This window comes from Schistocerca gregaria, chromosome X, assembly GCF_023897955.1.
Source record: "Schistocerca gregaria isolate iqSchGreg1 chromosome X, iqSchGreg1.2, whole genome shotgun sequence".
Taxonomy (NCBI): Eukaryota; Metazoa; Arthropoda; class Insecta; order Orthoptera; family Acrididae; genus Schistocerca; species Schistocerca gregaria.
Window position 1 is genome coordinate 719,336,147 of NC_064931.1, and position 17,818 is coordinate 719,353,964.

The window sequence follows — 17,818 nt, forward strand, 5'->3', positions numbered from 1 at the left end:
ATACACTGATATTTTCAGCTATGCCCAAAGGCATGAATACCGCATCTGACAGGTTTTCCATATCTTGGAGAATATAGGCATTATTATCATCACCAAGAAATGACGCTTACTTCAGCAGAGCTTAAGATTCCTTGAGCATTCCATTTCATGAATAGGGATTGGGACAATGGAAGAGAGGATGGAGTTCATGCAACTTATTCCCAGGCCCACTACCAACAAGGAGCTATGCAGATTCCTAGGGATGGTTGATTTCTACTAGTGCCACATCCCCCTCACCAACATCCTTTCTGGAAACAACACCGAAGACAACTGAACTGTTCCATTGTTGGAATAAATATCAAGCTTTAAAGGCAATCAGACAGTCACTACAGAAGACTGTGACCGTGGACCATCCCTCACCACAGGTCCACTTGTCAGTCACTGCCAACGATAGTGACACTGCCATCAGGGCTGCCGTACAGTAAACCGTTAATTATGCGCACCAACACTGAAATTTTTTCTCATGCAAATTAAAGGGACCCCAAGGTTGTAGTCCACATATGAGTGTGAACTGCTCATGCTCTATGAGGCAGTAAAGTATTTCAGGGAGGACTTCTCTATAAACACCGCCCCTGGTATATGCCATTCACAAACCTAGTCTGGATGTATCATCCTGCCACTTCCAGCACCTTGATCTTGTAGCACAGTAGTCAACAGTCATCCAACACAATTGAGGGAAAATGTGGTGGTGGACTATATGTCCTGTAATCATGCCATCAGCCCATTAATCAACTATGAGGACCTAGAAAATGTACAAGAACAAGATGATCATTTATGTGAACCCTCAAATGACTCCAATATAAGCATACAGCTTGAACAAATAAGGTTACCCAACTCTCCACAAAACTATGATGTGACACATCACAGGGATGGCCATGCCTATGGATCTCCATGCCATTTAGGAAATCAAGTTTTGACAGCTCCCACAACCTGTCACACCCAGGAGTTTGCCCAACCATCAGACTCATTACAGAATGTTTTGTATTTCCAGGATTTAAATAAGACTATGGGAAATGGGTGAGGACCTGTGCCCCATGCCAGCATAGGAAGACCAGATGCATTTCCCCACAAGGCACCTTCACTGTACCGAAAGGATGTTTCCAGCATGTTTACCTAGACCTAGTTGGCCCCTTACATGAGTCCAAAGGTTACAAATACATTTTATCAGCCATCAAGTGCACAACCCATTGAGTTGAAGCAATTCCTTTACATGACATAGTAGCCCAATCACTTTCATTAGCACCTGGATTTCCCATGCCGATTGTCGTTAGTTAGTTAGTTGGTTGAATGTTCCATTGATCAACCACACGGTATGGAAGCCGTTATGATCTGGAACATGTCAAGTGCACAAGAAATGTACATATGAAACAAGATTTTTTAATATATGTATGTCTTCTGACTTCTGTTGATGTGTTATATTTATTGAAGGAATGGTAGTTTTTGCAGCAGGAAATTGAATGTACTGTGTTTTTTCAAATTTTAGAGCAAGCCCATTTGTGAAAACCAATTAATGACTTTTCCAAATACCTTATTTGTATCATTTTCAATTGGAGTTTCTTGTACTGGATTAATAATGATGCTTGTATCGTCAGCAAACAGTGTCAGTTCAGCTTCTTGTTTCAGATAAGAAAATAGGTTGTTCACATATATCAAGAACAGAAGGGGACCCATGATTGAACCCTGTGAAACACCTAATGTAATTTCACCCCAGTTAGATGAAGTGGCAAAATTATTCAAATCACTTGACCCATATAAAGAAACTTTTTGTTTCCTGTTCTGTAGGTATGACTTAAACTACTCATATACTATTCCATTTATGCCATAGAATTGTAATTTCAGTAACGAAATGTCATGGTTCACAGAATCAAATGCTTTGGACAAGCAACAGAAAATTCCTATTGGTGACATTTTACTATTTAAAGACTCTATTATGTGGACAGTGAAACTGTATTTTGCTGTCTCAGTGGAATAGCATTTTTGAAATCCAAACTGTGGTTTACTAAGTATCCCATTTCTGCTGAGTTTGCTAAACACTCTTGGGTGCATTATTTTCTCGAAGATTTTTGAAAATGCTGTAAGCGAGGATACTAACTCATAATTGTTGACATCTGAGGTGTCCCCCTTTTTGTAGAGAGGGCTGACAATGACATATTTTAACCTGTCTGGGAAAATACCTTGAGTTAGTGATGTATTATGTATGAAGGGCTTATTTAAATAGTGGTACAAGTCCATTTTTGTTCATATTGAGATACAGAGTCCAAAAGTTAAATGAGCATTGAAAAATCTGCAGTTGAGATACCAGAAATATTCAAGCATATGGCTTCTTGCTAGAGATGAACCTTTCTTTCTGTTTGTTTAATTTCAGAAGCATTATAGACAGAAGATTGGAGGTAATGGACTTGTACCACTATTGAAATAAGCCCTTATATGTGACTCAGAACATCAGCTGTAATTGCTCCACATTGTTTTAATATCTTATTTAAGATATCATCTACTCCAACAGAACATTTATTTTTCAAAGATTTAATAATTTTACTTATTTCACAAGAGGTAGTTAGGTGAAACATAATCTGACAAAAATTTTTCAAAACTGACTCTTCCATGTACTGCCTGGCTTTTTCTTTTGAACTATTCTCACCAATATTTGCTTCTACATTTAAGAAATGGTTGTTAAATACATGAGCTACTTGTGTACTGTTGGTTAGGATGGTCTCATTCTCTTTAATAGTAATACTGTATCTGTCATAGCTGACAAGGGCCAGCAGTATAGTAATAGTAATACTGCATCTGTCACAGCTGACCAGGGCCAGCAGTATGAATCACTCATCTTTTCTGAGCAATACAAACTATGCAGCATGCATGCAATGATTTCATACAATGGCTTACCGTCTACAGAACAACAGGTTAGTGGAAAGATGGCATCAGACATTGAAGGCCACTTGAATGTTCTACAATACCCAATGGACAGACACTGTACCCTGGGCTCTGCTAGGCACGCGGGCAGCATACAAAGACAACCTGAAGTCATCATTTGAGCAGGTGTTATACGGCAAATATTTCACCCTCCCAGCAGAGTCTCTCTTACCTTCCCCACGAATGATGCCTGCAGGACTACCTTTGTTGGTACCGAACTTCCAGTGCCTCATTAACAAAACTCTTACATCCCCACCTCATGCTCATGCATTATGACCCATCTTCATCCCCAAGAGGCTAAGCAATGTCTCCTATGTAATGCTACACAACACAGTCTGAGCTGCACTCCAGCAACTGTGTGCCACCCTATACAAAGTACTTTTATGGAGGGAACAAACATTCTCAATACTAGTGAAAGACAAACTCTTAATAGTATCTGTCCACCAGCTCAAACATGCTTGGGTGCTAACAGCAGAGAAGGAGGAAGACCTTTCAATCCGTCTCATCTCAACCTCTCCCACCCCCAACCCTTCTGATATTGATCTTCATGCCAATATGACAGCTTTGTCATCAGGACTGGTGTTGCATCTACACATCAGAAATATAACCAACAGCAACTCTGCCTGCTCTCACTATGGCATCATTTCTATGGGGCTATGTGCAGGAGTGAACCATTGTCCCTACCCACTATGCAGTTTCCTGCATAGGAAGAGGGGGAAGTGGGTCACTGTGGAGGCATTGATCATCAGGATTAACTCTTCTCAACACACTGACTGCAGCAACTATGAACATGCTTCATCTGCACCAAAATCATGATCTTTGTTCATCAGTTCCTGCTTTCCTCTTGGGTAATGTGCATCACAGTAACTCATTTTTTACCCACTCAGTGCATAACAGTGGCAATAAAGTGTGGAATTAGTTGCCAAGTTGTCTGTGCATCATTCTTCTCAACCATGGCTACCCAGTATTCCCACAAACAGTACAAATGCTATTTGTACTTGGTGCAAGAAAGTGATCAACATTTCCAGCATGATGAAAAATGCTTCAGAAAGTCACAAAATGGTTCAAATGTCTCTGAGCACTATGGGACTTAACCTCTGAGGTCATCAGTCCCCTAGAACTTAGAACTACTTAAACCTAACTAACCTAAGGACACCACACACATCCATGCCCAAGACAGGACTCGAACCTGCAATCGTAGCATCAGAAAGTCACACCAAGAGCATAAAGCACCGGATTTTCAGTGCAATTTTGCAAAAGTTGCTGCCACTAGATGCATTCATGCAATGTTCCAAATCTCTAACAACAAATTTTGATACAATCAATCATATACCACTACAGGGTATTTTTATGAGTAACTTTAAGGAAGGAAATGGGAATTTCTTCTCAATTTTGAGAAAATTTTATTATAAACAATTTTTAGCCTGAAGTATAATTTATTAATTTGTAAATGTGTATTATTTACTAGCTGATACAGATCATTTATCATTTTTAATATGAATTGTAATATCAAACAAGGCAATATATTCAGAGCCACATAATGTTCAAATGAAATGCTCTACAGTTCAGTCCTGTTTACTATGAAATGATGTTACATGAGCTCAATTTTTATGGTGTTCTTGCACCATCAGGAGTCATTAGTCAATTCACAGCTCAGTGCGCTGTATAGCATTATTTCCAGATAGTCAAATCATGCAACTAGATAATGCAACTGCAAAAATCAAAGCTTTGTTACAGAGGTGTGCCATACATGAGATGTAAAGTTACTGACCTCATTGATGAATGTGAAATTGTGAAATGATTGTACTCAAATTCACCAAGAAGAGACGTCAGTGCTAGCGCAATGATATTCATTGAACTAACTGTTGCCTGTATATGTGTGCCATGTCAGTGCTCTTGGCTCTGTTGTTGTTCCAACATAGTGATTTGGGAAGATGGAAAAAATCGAGATTCGAGCAGTGATTAAGTACTTCGTAAAGAAAGGTATGAAAGCAAAGGACATTGATGCCAGTTTCCAGAATATACTGGGGGACTCTACTCCTTCGTATTCAATTATTGCTAAGTGGGCAAATGAATTTGATTTATTTATTTATTTATTTATTTATTCAGCAGCCATTTGATGTAATACATTTGATACATGTTGTATCTTTACATATAGGCATTGTCATGTTTTACATTGAAGTTGAGAATACATTACAATTTCACATATACATCTTCAAATTGATACTATTATAAAAAGTGATAATGATACATGTTAAAATCCCATAGGTTAATAATCATAATAGTCTACAATTATACAAGTTTATAATCATACATTATTTATTCATACTTTTGCTGTAGTCGAAATATCCCTTTATTGAATGAAAAGGGTTTACTTATACAGCTTCAAATTAACAATATTATAAAAAGTTAATAATAACACATGTTAAAATCACCTAAGTTAGTAATCATGATAGTCTACAATTATACAAGTTTATTATCATACCTTATTTATTCATACTTTTGCTGTAATCAAAGTATTCCTGTATAGTATAGAATGGGTTTTCTGTCAGTATTGGTTTAATACCTTTTTTAAATTCATTTATGCTCTCTGCTTTTGTGATGACATTTGGTAGACAGTTATAGAGGCGCATTCCTATGTATGTAGTCCCTTTCTCATATCGGCTGGTCCGATGCTGAATTGCCCTTAGTTTCCAGCAATTCCGGGTTTCATATTGGTGTACCTGTTCGTTCGTTTGGTAGAGATTAATGTGTTTTTTAGTGAGTATTAGAATTCTGTAGATGTAGACATTTACTACCGTTAGGATATTTAGTTCTTTAAATTTTGGTTTGCAAGTGGCTCGCCACTTTTGTCTTGTCATTATGCGGATTGCCTTTTTTTGTATAATAAGGATCTTTTTCATATTTGATGCACTCCCCCAAAGCTCAATTCCATAGGACATAATGGAATAGAATTGTGCAAAGTAATATTTTATCAGAGTTTCCATATTAACAATTTCACTTGGCTTCCTAATTGCAAAACAAACCGAGTTAAGCTTATGACATACAGCATTGATGTGCTCTGACCAAGACAGTTTGTCATCTATGTAGAGACCTAAAAATTTCGCACTTGTTACTTTTTCAAGACTGTTGTCATTGATTTTTAATCCTATCAAATTTTGTTTGGGTCTGTTATTTTTGAAACAGATAAAATTAGTTTTCTTGTAATTTGGTACTAATCTGTTGTTGCAGAACCAAGTATCAAGATAACAAAGAATCCCTTCAGTATTTAGAGCACATTCTTCTAAGTTTGCACCCTTTATCACAATATTGGTATCATCAGCATAGAGGATGGCCTTATTTTGGATGCCACTGGGGAGATCATTTACATAAATCAAAAAGAGTAGTGGCCCAAGCACGCTTCCTTGTGGTACACCATGTGTAATTTTCTGTGTGTCAGAGTAAAATGTATTTCCTTTTTCATCAGATATTTCCACTTTCTGATATCTATTTGTCAAATATGAACTCAATAAGTCAAGTGCCGTGCCTCTGATCCCATAGAATTCTAATTTCTGCAGAAGCAATTCATGATTTACTAGGTCAAATGCTTTGGATAGGTCACAGAATATCCCTATTGTAGTTTCTTCCCTGTCAAAAGCATCTAGCACATAGTCAATAAGTTCCTTTGTAGCAGTAGTGGTGGACTTGTTTTTCTGGTAACTGTGTTGACTTCTGGATAATATTTTGTATGTTGTGAAGAACTTCATCAACCTGTTGTGCAGAATACGTTCAAAAATTTTTGCTATTATTGGTAAAATACTCACAGGCCTGTAGTTTTCTGGTTCTTTCGCATCACCCTTTTTATATAGTGGTATTAATCTTGCTATTTTCAGGCTTTCTGGAAACACCCCCTCTGCCATTGATTCGTTGAATAATTTAGCAAGTGGCTTAGCTATAAAGGTAGAAGACAGTTTCACCAGCATATTTGAGATCCCGTAAACATCCTGTGTCTTAGTGTTTTTCAGGTTGTTTATGACTCTAATTACTTCTGTTTCACTCGTAGGAAACAGGTAGATTGAATTACTTAATGATTGATTATTCAGCTTTAACCCATTTAAAGCATTATTTGCTGAAGTTCTGATATTGTCTGTCATATGCTTGCAGATATTTACAAAGTAGTTATTAAAGACATTTGCTATGGCATCTGGGCTTTTTATTAAGGTGTTATTCCATCTAATTTCTTTGGGACAGTCCTTTTTAGTCCTTCTATGACCTGTTTCTTCATTTAAGATTTGCCATGCTGTCCTAGCCTTATTTTCTGAAAGGCTGATGGCCTTCTCAATAGCCTTTTTCTTGGCACATTTTATGACTTTTTGATATATTTTTTTGTACCTATCATAATACATCTTAAGATTTGAACCCTCTGTTTTGTACTTAACTAATCCATGCAGCTCTTTGAGCCTACTACTGGATACCATAATGCCCCTGCTTATCCAGTTATTTTGTTTTGTTTTACTAAAGACACATTTGTTTTTGTAGGGGAAAGCCTCATTGATGTATTCACAGTACTTTGTTATAAAAATACTAGCATTGTTTTCATTGCTTTTATCTAGTAGTTCAGTCCAACCTTCCTTGGCCAGATTGGTGGTAAACTTATTTATGTTTTCTTTGTGTATTGGCTGGTACTTAATATTATACTTTCTGTCCTTTAGGTTTTGATTTATGGTAATTATTTGTTCAGTATGGTCAGATAAATTGTTTTCAGCAATGTTTACAGTATAATTCTCTGATTGAATATTTGTGACAATGTAGTCAATTGAAGTGGCACTGTTAGCAGAGACTCTAGTCGGATCTTTGATTGTGTTGTGCATGTTGAAAGATGTGAATATTGATTGGAGTTCTTGTTTATGTTTAGAATCCTTGAGGTAATCAATGTTGAAGTCCCCGCAAAGTATTAGTTTGCATTTAGACTTAATAACCTTGCTTAATACTTTATCTAAGCTATTGAAAAATGTGATTAATTTACTGTCAGGTGACCTATAAACATTAATGATTACATATCGTAGATCAGAAAGCACAATTTCAATGGCAGAGCATTCAAATTCTTTTTCAATACTTAACTTACATAAATCTGCTCTACTTTTTACCACATCCAGTAGCCCATTTTGCACATAAATGCAGCTACCTCCATTTTTATGGGTTGTCCTACTGAAATATGAAGCTACTGTATAGTTTTCTAGATTGAAAAGAGGTATTTCCTGTTCCTTAAACCAGTGTTCGGTAACACATATGATAGATGGGTTGTTCACAGTTCTTAATAATGCCTCTACATGTAACAGTTTATTTCTAAGTGACTGAATATTTTGATGTGTGATTATTAGTTTTACGGAAGGACTGATTTTGCCATGCTTGTCCATAAAAAATCATTGCTTCGGTTACTCACTTTCCTCCTCCTGCTGGACTCACGTGTTGCAGATGACACTTTCTTGCCAGCTGGTGTTGTCGAGTCCACAGTTGCTGTTGTTTTAGTTGAGGGGGGTGGTGGTGGTGGCATTGCTTGTAGTATCAAGGATTCCACTTCTGTCAGTACTAGAGGTGATGAAGGATCTGCCTGATGACTGGTTGCTGTTGCTGTTAGTTTTGTCCCTGATGCTGGTTCTACTGCTGCTTCTTTTGTTGAATTTAAATTTGGTTGGGAGAGCTTAGATTATGATCTGCACAGTGGTCAGCCAGAATGTGTCAATACTCCAGAAATCATTGCAAAAGTGCACAATATGGTCATGGAGGACCGCTGATTGAAAGTGCGTGAAATTGCTCATGCTTGCCAAATGCATCTGAAATCATATATCACATTTTAACTGAAGAATTAGAAATGAAAAAATATCTGAAAGATGGGTGCTGAGACTCATGATGCTGGATCAAAAACGCATGAGAATGGACATATCGTAGCAATGTTTGGCCCATTTCAGTAGGAAAAAAAAAACAAGATTTTTTGCTCCAGTTGAATCTTGGGTGCACTACTACACCCCAGAGACGAAACAATAGTCAGAGCAGTGGAAAAATGCTGATTCTTTGCCATCAAAGAAAGCAAAGACAATTCCTTTGGTGGGAAAGGTCATGGCATCAGTGTTCTGGGATGTGAAGGGGATTCTGTTTGCAGATTACCTCCCCACCAGACAAACAATTACTGAAGAATTCTATTCTAACCTCTTGGACAAATTGCAACAAAAGATACGCGAAAAAAGGCCAAGGTTAGCAAGGATAAAGTCATCTTCCATCAAGACAATGCACAACCATGCACATCTCCATTGCCATGACAAAGTTACACTAACTAAAGTATGAATTGTTGTCAAACCCACCTTATTCACCTGATATGGCTCCATCAGACTTCCATCTCTTCCCAAAACTGAAAACACTGGACTCGCATTCGGGAAGACGACAGTTCAATCCTGAGCCCGGCCATCCTGTTTTAGGTTTTCCGTGATTTCCCTAAATCTCTTCAGGCAAATGCCGGGATGGTTCCTTTGAAAAGCGCACAGCTGGCTACCTTATCCATCCTTCTGTAATCCGATGCGACCGACTACCTTGCAGTTTGGTCTCCTCCCGAAACAACCCAACCCAACCAAAACTGAAAATTTTTCTTGGTGGACAAAGATTCATTTTAAACGAAGAATTGATAGCCTAAGGTGACAACTATTTTGCAGGCCTGGAGGAAACTCATTTTTGAGATGGGACCAAGACACTGGATCAAGTGCATTAATCTACAAGGAGACTACATTGAAAAATAAAAAAAAAGTTTCAGTGATGTAAGTACGTTTTTTCTATTCCGTTCCGAGAACTTTTCAAACCACCCTCTTAGCATGAATATGGTTTCTTGAGGGCCCAGATGGATTTAGATGTACAATTCTGGGACCATGATAAATCATTAATAGAGACATGTTACTTTTATTCTATTTTTCTGGAAAAATCCTTTGATGGTCTACAACTGCTACAAATTTGTACCTACGTTTTGCACGTGTTATTTTCAAAACACGCATATTCAAAGCTAACTGGAAAATTGTCATATTTGAGAGCGCTTTATTATTTATATCATGATTCACCTGCATGGAGATTACAGTACACTGAGATAACTGGATCTTCATCCTTTTCTACATCATTTTAAGAAGAAAAAAGTTCAAAAATGCCAATACATCTGAAAAAGCTGTGGAAATTCTCAGAAATATTCAAACTTATGTTACTGATATAAAGAACCCAACCATTCCTCAGTCATTAAGTTTCAGAATTGTTTCTGAAGCCCCCAACAACAAATTGCTAGCTCCAAAACTGACATTCCTCAGTTCAACAGCATATTTTATGGAACCATTTTTACTGGATTTTTAGAGCAATATCTCAATGGCTCCATTTCTATATGATGAACTACATAATCTTATGAACATTTCAATCCAGCAGGTTGTGAAACTAGATGTCATAAAAAGCAAAAACTTAACTAACCTTTAATGAAAATTGACTTGAAGGATGTAATGAGCCTGACTGCAGCAATACTTCTCAATCTGGATTTTGCTACAAGAAGTGCACTAGAAAAATTAAGACTGTATTTGAAGAAGAAATATTGTGCACTAAAAAAATTAAGAATGTATCTGAAGAAGAAATACTGTTGCTAAAGGAAATCACATGAACATGGATTATTGGCACACTATAAAAGTTACAAGAAAGATCACCCTTCAAATAGAACTTAATATGTACAATTTCCTGTTTTAATGCAGAAGTTACATTAAATTATGAAGTAGCTCAAAGAATATTGACAGTATGTCTTGAAGTTATGGTATCAAATGGAAGAATGTCATGTTCGAGGGCAAATCATGTTAAATTTAAATTTTTGGAGATTTGCACAGAAAAAACAACTGAAGGCAAGGTGAAATCTTACAAGAGATGTGAAGATAATGTCTATAAATTCTAGATTCATATGGTCAAAGCCATGCCAAAATTTCCAAGATATTGTGTGAATTTTTGTAATAATCTCATATAGAAATGCTTCTATTGAGTGAAGCTTTTTATAATAATAATAATACTTTATTCAGTATTGCATGAGTCACTGCATATGTACAAAATCAGGTTACAATTATTGATACATAACTCAATAATACATTCTTCTGAATATGTCATTGATTAATAAAATTATTAGATTAGAGATAAAATGTTTGCTTAACACTATTTACAATTGTTTTGAAAGCAGTTCTTATTTTGCATGTAATTATGATATTCTTCTAATGTGTAAATGGGATTTTGTAACACGAATGTCTTTAGCTGAAATTTAAGCTTCATTTTGGAAAGGGCTGTAATTGTACTGGGAAGTGCATTCGCTAATTTTAAATGTGCATACTGTGGATCTTTTTCATAGAGTGCTGTTCTGTAGATGCTGATGTAAAATTTTTCTTTGTTTCTGGCATTGTGCTGATGCAAATCAGAACAAATGTTGGGTCGCAGTCTTTTAACAAGCAATATAGCTTTTAGAATGTGCATGTTTACTACAGTTAACACACTAGTTTTTGGAAACAAGCTATGACATAATTCCTTATATTTTGCTCCAAAGATGATTCTTATAACTCTTTTTTGAAGCAGCAATAGCTTATTTAGATTTGCTTTGGGTGTTGCTCCTCAAATTTCTATTCCATAATTAATATGAGAAGAAAATAAAGTATGATGTGCAATCTTTAGGACAATATGATCTTTCCAGAACTTGCTAATCATATTGACTGCAAATATATTCTTAGACAACTTACATGCTAGAATGTCATCACGTGTGACCCAAAGATTGCTTTGAATTGTTAACCTGAGTAATTTTATGCTAAACACTTTTTTTTACTAATTCATTGCTGATGTATAGTTTAATTTCATCATTAAAAACTATTGTTGTTGAACTTCATTAGACATGTTTTACTGGTGCTTACATTGAAATGGCTTTCATTAAAGTACTGAACAATTTCATTTCTCACATTATTACAATGGGTCTCTAGTTAAGTAAATGATTTCTTTTTACACATGATGGTGTATCACCCAGATACACAACTGTTTTGAAACTTTGAGCATGATATTTTATGTCATTTACATAAATCGGAAACAAAAGAGGACTCAATATTGAGCCCCGAGGCACTCCATATTTTATATTAGTGATTTTTGATTTGTGAACACCACTTTCAGTTTTAAGCAGTACAAACAGTTTTCAATTATGTTCATTATTTATTAGGTCATGAGCAGTACCTCAGTGCTCTGCACCTTATCTAATAGGATGGTAGCAATCACACAGTTGAAAGCTTTCTCAATACCAAAGTAAATACTTGCAACATGTTGCTTGTTTTCAATGCTATTTATTACCTCTTCAGTTAACTGAGCAGCTGCTGTGCTAGTTGATTTGCATTTTAAAAATAAATTTTGATTTTCAAACATCAGCTTGAGCTTGTTGAGAAATGTTGTAATTTTATTGTATATGACTTTTTAAATTGTTTGGAAAAAGACAGGAAGTATCGAGACTGAGGTGTAGTTTTCAATTTTGTATTTGTCACCATTTTAAAGACTGATGTTACCTGGAATATTTTTAGTCTGTCTGGGAAGGTGCCTGATTCTATTATATTATTTACTGCTACGGACAGAGGTGCAGAGAAATTTTGTCTACACACTTCTAATACATTAATACTGAGGTCACCATGATCTGCCGACACAATGTTCATTATTTCTTTGCAGTTTGTGGAGAATAGATATATGCTATGCTCAGATGGATTTCCTTCATAATTATACTGCAAGTTATTATATTTGCCATTGATAGCTTCACCTACTGAAGAAAAATATTCATTAAAATATTTGCAATTTCAAGTGGTATTTTATGACCTTCCCACTATAGTCAATAGTAAAGTCCATACAGGATTTGTCTTGGTCTGTTCTACAACTGTTTATCACTTGTCATACATGAGTAGTAACATTGTGTGCAACTTGAGGCTTGTTTGTAATATAGTTGCTCCTGGTCCATATTAATAAATATTTATAGTATTCTTGATAAATTTGGAAGGCCTCCTTTAGCTTGCAATTTTCTCTTTTGTTCAACGTTGCTCTATGAAGTAATTTTAATTTTTCCCTTGCTTCAATGACATCATTATTTATCCAGACACTTTTGTATGCATTTTTGTTTGTTTAACTTTTGTGACTACAACTGAGCTTGTGGCATCAAAACAGTAGTAGAATCAGTAGCAAAGCTATCATAGCAAAAGCTATCATTCCCAAACCATGGTATGTGTGCTAACATGCAATTCAGTCTGTTGATATTATCATTATACATAATTCTTTTGCTCACATATAACTTCTTTTTAGTGACATAGGGCATCTCATTTACCTCCAACTGAAATTTGCACTGGATGGTGATCAGAGATAGCTAGTTTTAGAGCAGATGTATTAGAGGAAAAATAGATCATGTTTGTTATTATGTTATCACTGTAGCTTCGCTCATGACATGCTTATTTCAGAGATCACATGTCCATATAGTTCGCAAGCCTACTTATAGAGGCCACCTGGGCTGCCCCCCAGGCATGCTCTGGTGGGCCACCAGGGAAAGAGTTTTATTTGAGCAATTTCAAATGTATGCTTGGCCTATTTTGTAAACTGTATTACTGTTGTCCAGTCAATGTGTTGAGTGCTATGCATAACATGTACTTCATTGTACTGCTCTATAAAGTACTATTTTCTATAAATAGTGTTTGTTCTTGCAGTAGCAAAATTGGCAACAAGTGAGGGTTGCCTTTTCTTTGTGTGTCAGTGTCAGTGCTCAGTCATATGACAAACATCTTGATGGAAGAAATACTCCAATGTGTCATTACCCAGCAGCAAGCTTTTGCAGAACAACAGCAGGCTGTCACCACTGCTCTCAACCAACTGGCATCTGTGTGTTTGCGACAGGTCACTCTCCCATCAATGCAACCATTGCTGTTTCCAGCATATGATGAATTGGCTGAAGGCTGGGATTGCTATGAGACATAGTTATGCCAACATTTCCAAGTTTTTCACATAAGTGATGCAAACTGGTTTAGGGCTTTCCTGGCTTTCGCCATGCATTTATCAGTTGTTGTGATAACTTGTGTCTTTGCAGACCCAGTCATTTGGTCAAATGTGCAAGCTTCTCTCAACCTATTACCGTGACAGAACACACATCACTGCAATGCATGTAGAATTTTACTGTTATCAGAATGCCCAAACCAATCTTACAAAGCCTTGGCTCCAGAATTACATGGTTTGAGCTGTTGTAGTAAATATGTCACTGGTACCCATCATGAGTCCTACACTGTTCACATGGTTCATGATGTTTTTGTTTGTGTCCTGGACAGGGAAGTCCACAAAAAACATATCAATGTGAGAATCCGATGCATATCGGTGTGGTCAATATACACTCCTGGAAATTGAAATAAGAACACCGTGAATTCATTGTCCCAGGAAGGGGAAACTTTATTGACACATTCCTGGGGTCAAATACATCACATGATCACACTGACAGAACCACAGGCACATAGACACAGGCAACAGAGAATGCACAATGTCGGCACTAGTACAGTGTATATCCACCTTTCGCAGCAATGCAGGCTCAATGGGGGACAGATCCCGAGATCTTGCTGGCCAGGGTAGTTGACTTACACCTTCTAGAGCATGTTGGGTGGCACGGGATACATGCGGACGTGCATTGTCCTGTTGGAACAGCAAGTTGCCTTGCCGGTCTAGGAATGGTAGAACGATGGGTTTGATGACAGTTTGGATGTACCGTGCACTATTCAGTGTCCCCTCGACGATCACCAGAGGTGTACGGCCAGTGTAGGAGATCGCTCCCCACACCATGATGCCGGGTGTTGGCCCTGTGTGCCTCGGTCGTATGCAGTCCTGATTGTGGCACTCACTTGCACGGCGCCAAACACGCATACGACCATCATTGGCACCAAGGCAGAAGCGACTCTCATCGCTGAAGACGACACGTCTCCATTCGTCCCTCCATTCACGCCTGTCGCGACACCACTGGAGGCAGGCTGCACGATGTTGGGGCATGAGCGGAAGACGGCCTAACGGTGTGTGGGACCGTAGCCTAGCTTCATGGAGACGGTTGCGAATGGTCCTCGCCGATACCCCAGGAGCAACAGTGTCCCTAATTTGCTGGGAAGTGGTGGTGCGGTCCCCTACGGCACTGCGTAGGATCCTAAGGTCTTGGCGTGCATCCGTGCGTCGCTGCGGTCCGGTCCCAGATCGACGGGCACGTGCACCTTCCGCCGACCACTGGTGACAACATCGATGTACTGTGGAGACCTCACGCCCCACGTGTTGAGCAATTCGGCGGTACGTCCACCCGGCCTCCCGCATGCTCACTATACGCCCTCGCTCAAAGTCCATCAATTGCACATACGGTTCACGTCCATGCTGTCGCGGCATGCTACCAGTGTTAAAGACTGCGATGGAGCTTCGTATGCCATGGCAAACTGGCTGACACTGACGGCGGTGGTGCACAAATGCTGCGCAGCTAGCGCCATTTGACGGCCAACACCGTGGTTCCTGGTGTGTCCACTGTGCCGTGCGTGTGATCATTGCTTGTACAGCCCTCTCCCAGTGTCCGGAGCAAGTATGGTGGGTCTGACACACCGGTGTCAATGTGTTCTTTTTTCCATTTCCAGGAGTGTAGTACAGTCATTTAAAGTGTCACGGGCTGCAGGTGATCAGATTGCTGCATGGGCAGATGTATCAGAAGTTGCTCAGTCAACGCCTGTTAAGCACACTGAAAGTGTTGAGGATGATGGGGAAGCCATTGTAGCAATACAACCTTTGACTCAGCATCACATGGGGCAGTGTTGATTACAGCCACAGCATCAAGAGGCCACATCAGTGGCCACATGCCTCCCTTACGTCTTTCCCATACTGCTTTGTCCAACATGAGCATGCTACATGACCTAAGTGTTGGGCTGTTTGCAACAATTGTCAAAAGAAGGGCCACATTAAATCAATGTGTAACTCCTCTCCAAACATGACGGACACAATAGTATGGGTGGACATAAGCTGCATCTCTACAATGACTGTCTCCCCTAACAAACTGTTTATTGACTTGTATGTGTTTAATAAACTGCTAAAAATGCAAGTGGAGTCAGGAGCTACAGTGTCTTTAGTAAACACATAAATGTATGTGGACTTGGGCTCCCTTCTCCTCACACTGATTTTACAGAAGTTGGTTAGCTACAATAAACAGAATATTTTGATCCTAGGTCAGTTCTCCAGTCCCATCTCTGAAAAATCTATTGTTTGCCCTCTCACATTCCTTGTTATGGATCATTCCCTTACCACAGACCAGTTTGGATTGGATGTGTTTAATGCTTTTGATTTCTCCATTGCCAGTGAGGTAAATTTAATGTCAGATCAAGTTCCATATCAGCAACTGGGGTCCCTCTGCTCTAAGTTTTCATCTCTGTTTTCCCTTGGGCTTGGTTGTGCTCATGGTTTTCAGGCCCACATTACCATGAAAGACTATGTCCGCTCTCATTTTTTTCGGGTACAGGAGGTGAGTGTCGTATTATGCAGCTTTGTTAAGGCCAAATTAGACAGTTTGACATCACTCAGTGTCATTCAACCTATCTGTTCCAGTGAATGTGCTACACCACTGGTCATCATTAAGTAGCTGATGGGTAAGCTTTCCCTCTGTGGCAATTTCAGCATCATGATTAATGCACAGTCCATGATAGATACATACCCTTCACCCCACCCTGAACAGTTGCTCACAAAATTATCAGGCGGCCACTACTTTTCCAAGAGTGATTTTTTGGAAGCATACCTCCAGCTCCTCTTGGATGAGCCCACTAGGTGTCTTGTCATTGCCAATAAGCCTTTCAACCTACACCAATATCAAAGCTTGCCTCTTGGCATCACTGGCACGCCCACAATTTTTCAGCATTTTTTAGCCTTTTGTGCCTAGCTGCATCAATTACCTCAATGATATTGTAGCTTTGGGTTCTTCCACCGAGGACCACATTAGCAATCTATGATCATTGGTTTCTGGTTTGCAATGTGCAAGTCTCAAGTGCACTCTTGCCAACTCTCAGTTTTTTCAGTTGTCAGTTGAGTACCTAGTTTTTGAGGTTTCTTGCACAGGGCCCAAACCATTCCATAACCATGTTGGCACAATTGTGGCTTTTCCGTGGTCAAACTCCATTACAGAATTGTCGACATTTCTAGGTAAAGTGGCATACATCCATAAGTTTTAGCTTGACGCATCCACTGTAGCTCAACCCCTGCATGTACTTTTGCATAAAAATGTGCTTCTTTTCTGGTCCCCAGCTCATGACCAGGTGTTCCTTTTGCTTAAGTCTAAGCTTATAAGCTTCAATCTGCCACCTGTCTGGCCACTTTTCAATCGGGTCAGCATCTCATGTTCACTACAGATGCCTCACTGCACGATCTTGGTGTGGTGTTGATGCACAAATATATAAAAGGTTCTGACTGTCCCGTTGGTTACGCTTCTAAGACTTTAACCTCCACTCAGCAGCAGTATTCTCAGATTGAAATGGAGGCTTTAGCGACTGTGTTCTGCCTCAAGAAATTTCACGTCTTCTTGTATGGTTTTAAGTTCCCTTTAATCATGGATCACAAGCCATTGGTTGCTCTTGTTAACCCTTTAGCTTCCATGCCAGACAAGGCAGTGCATCATTTGCAGTGGTGGGCTCTCTTCCTCTCCAATTATCTTTATCAGATCCATTACCTGCTGATGGTGCAACAAGCCAATGCTGATGCCTTATCTCACCTTCCAATTGGGATGGACCTGACATTTTATCAGACTGAGTTGCTTTGTTTCTATATAGTTGCTGAGAACCAGAATGTGGTCAATGGT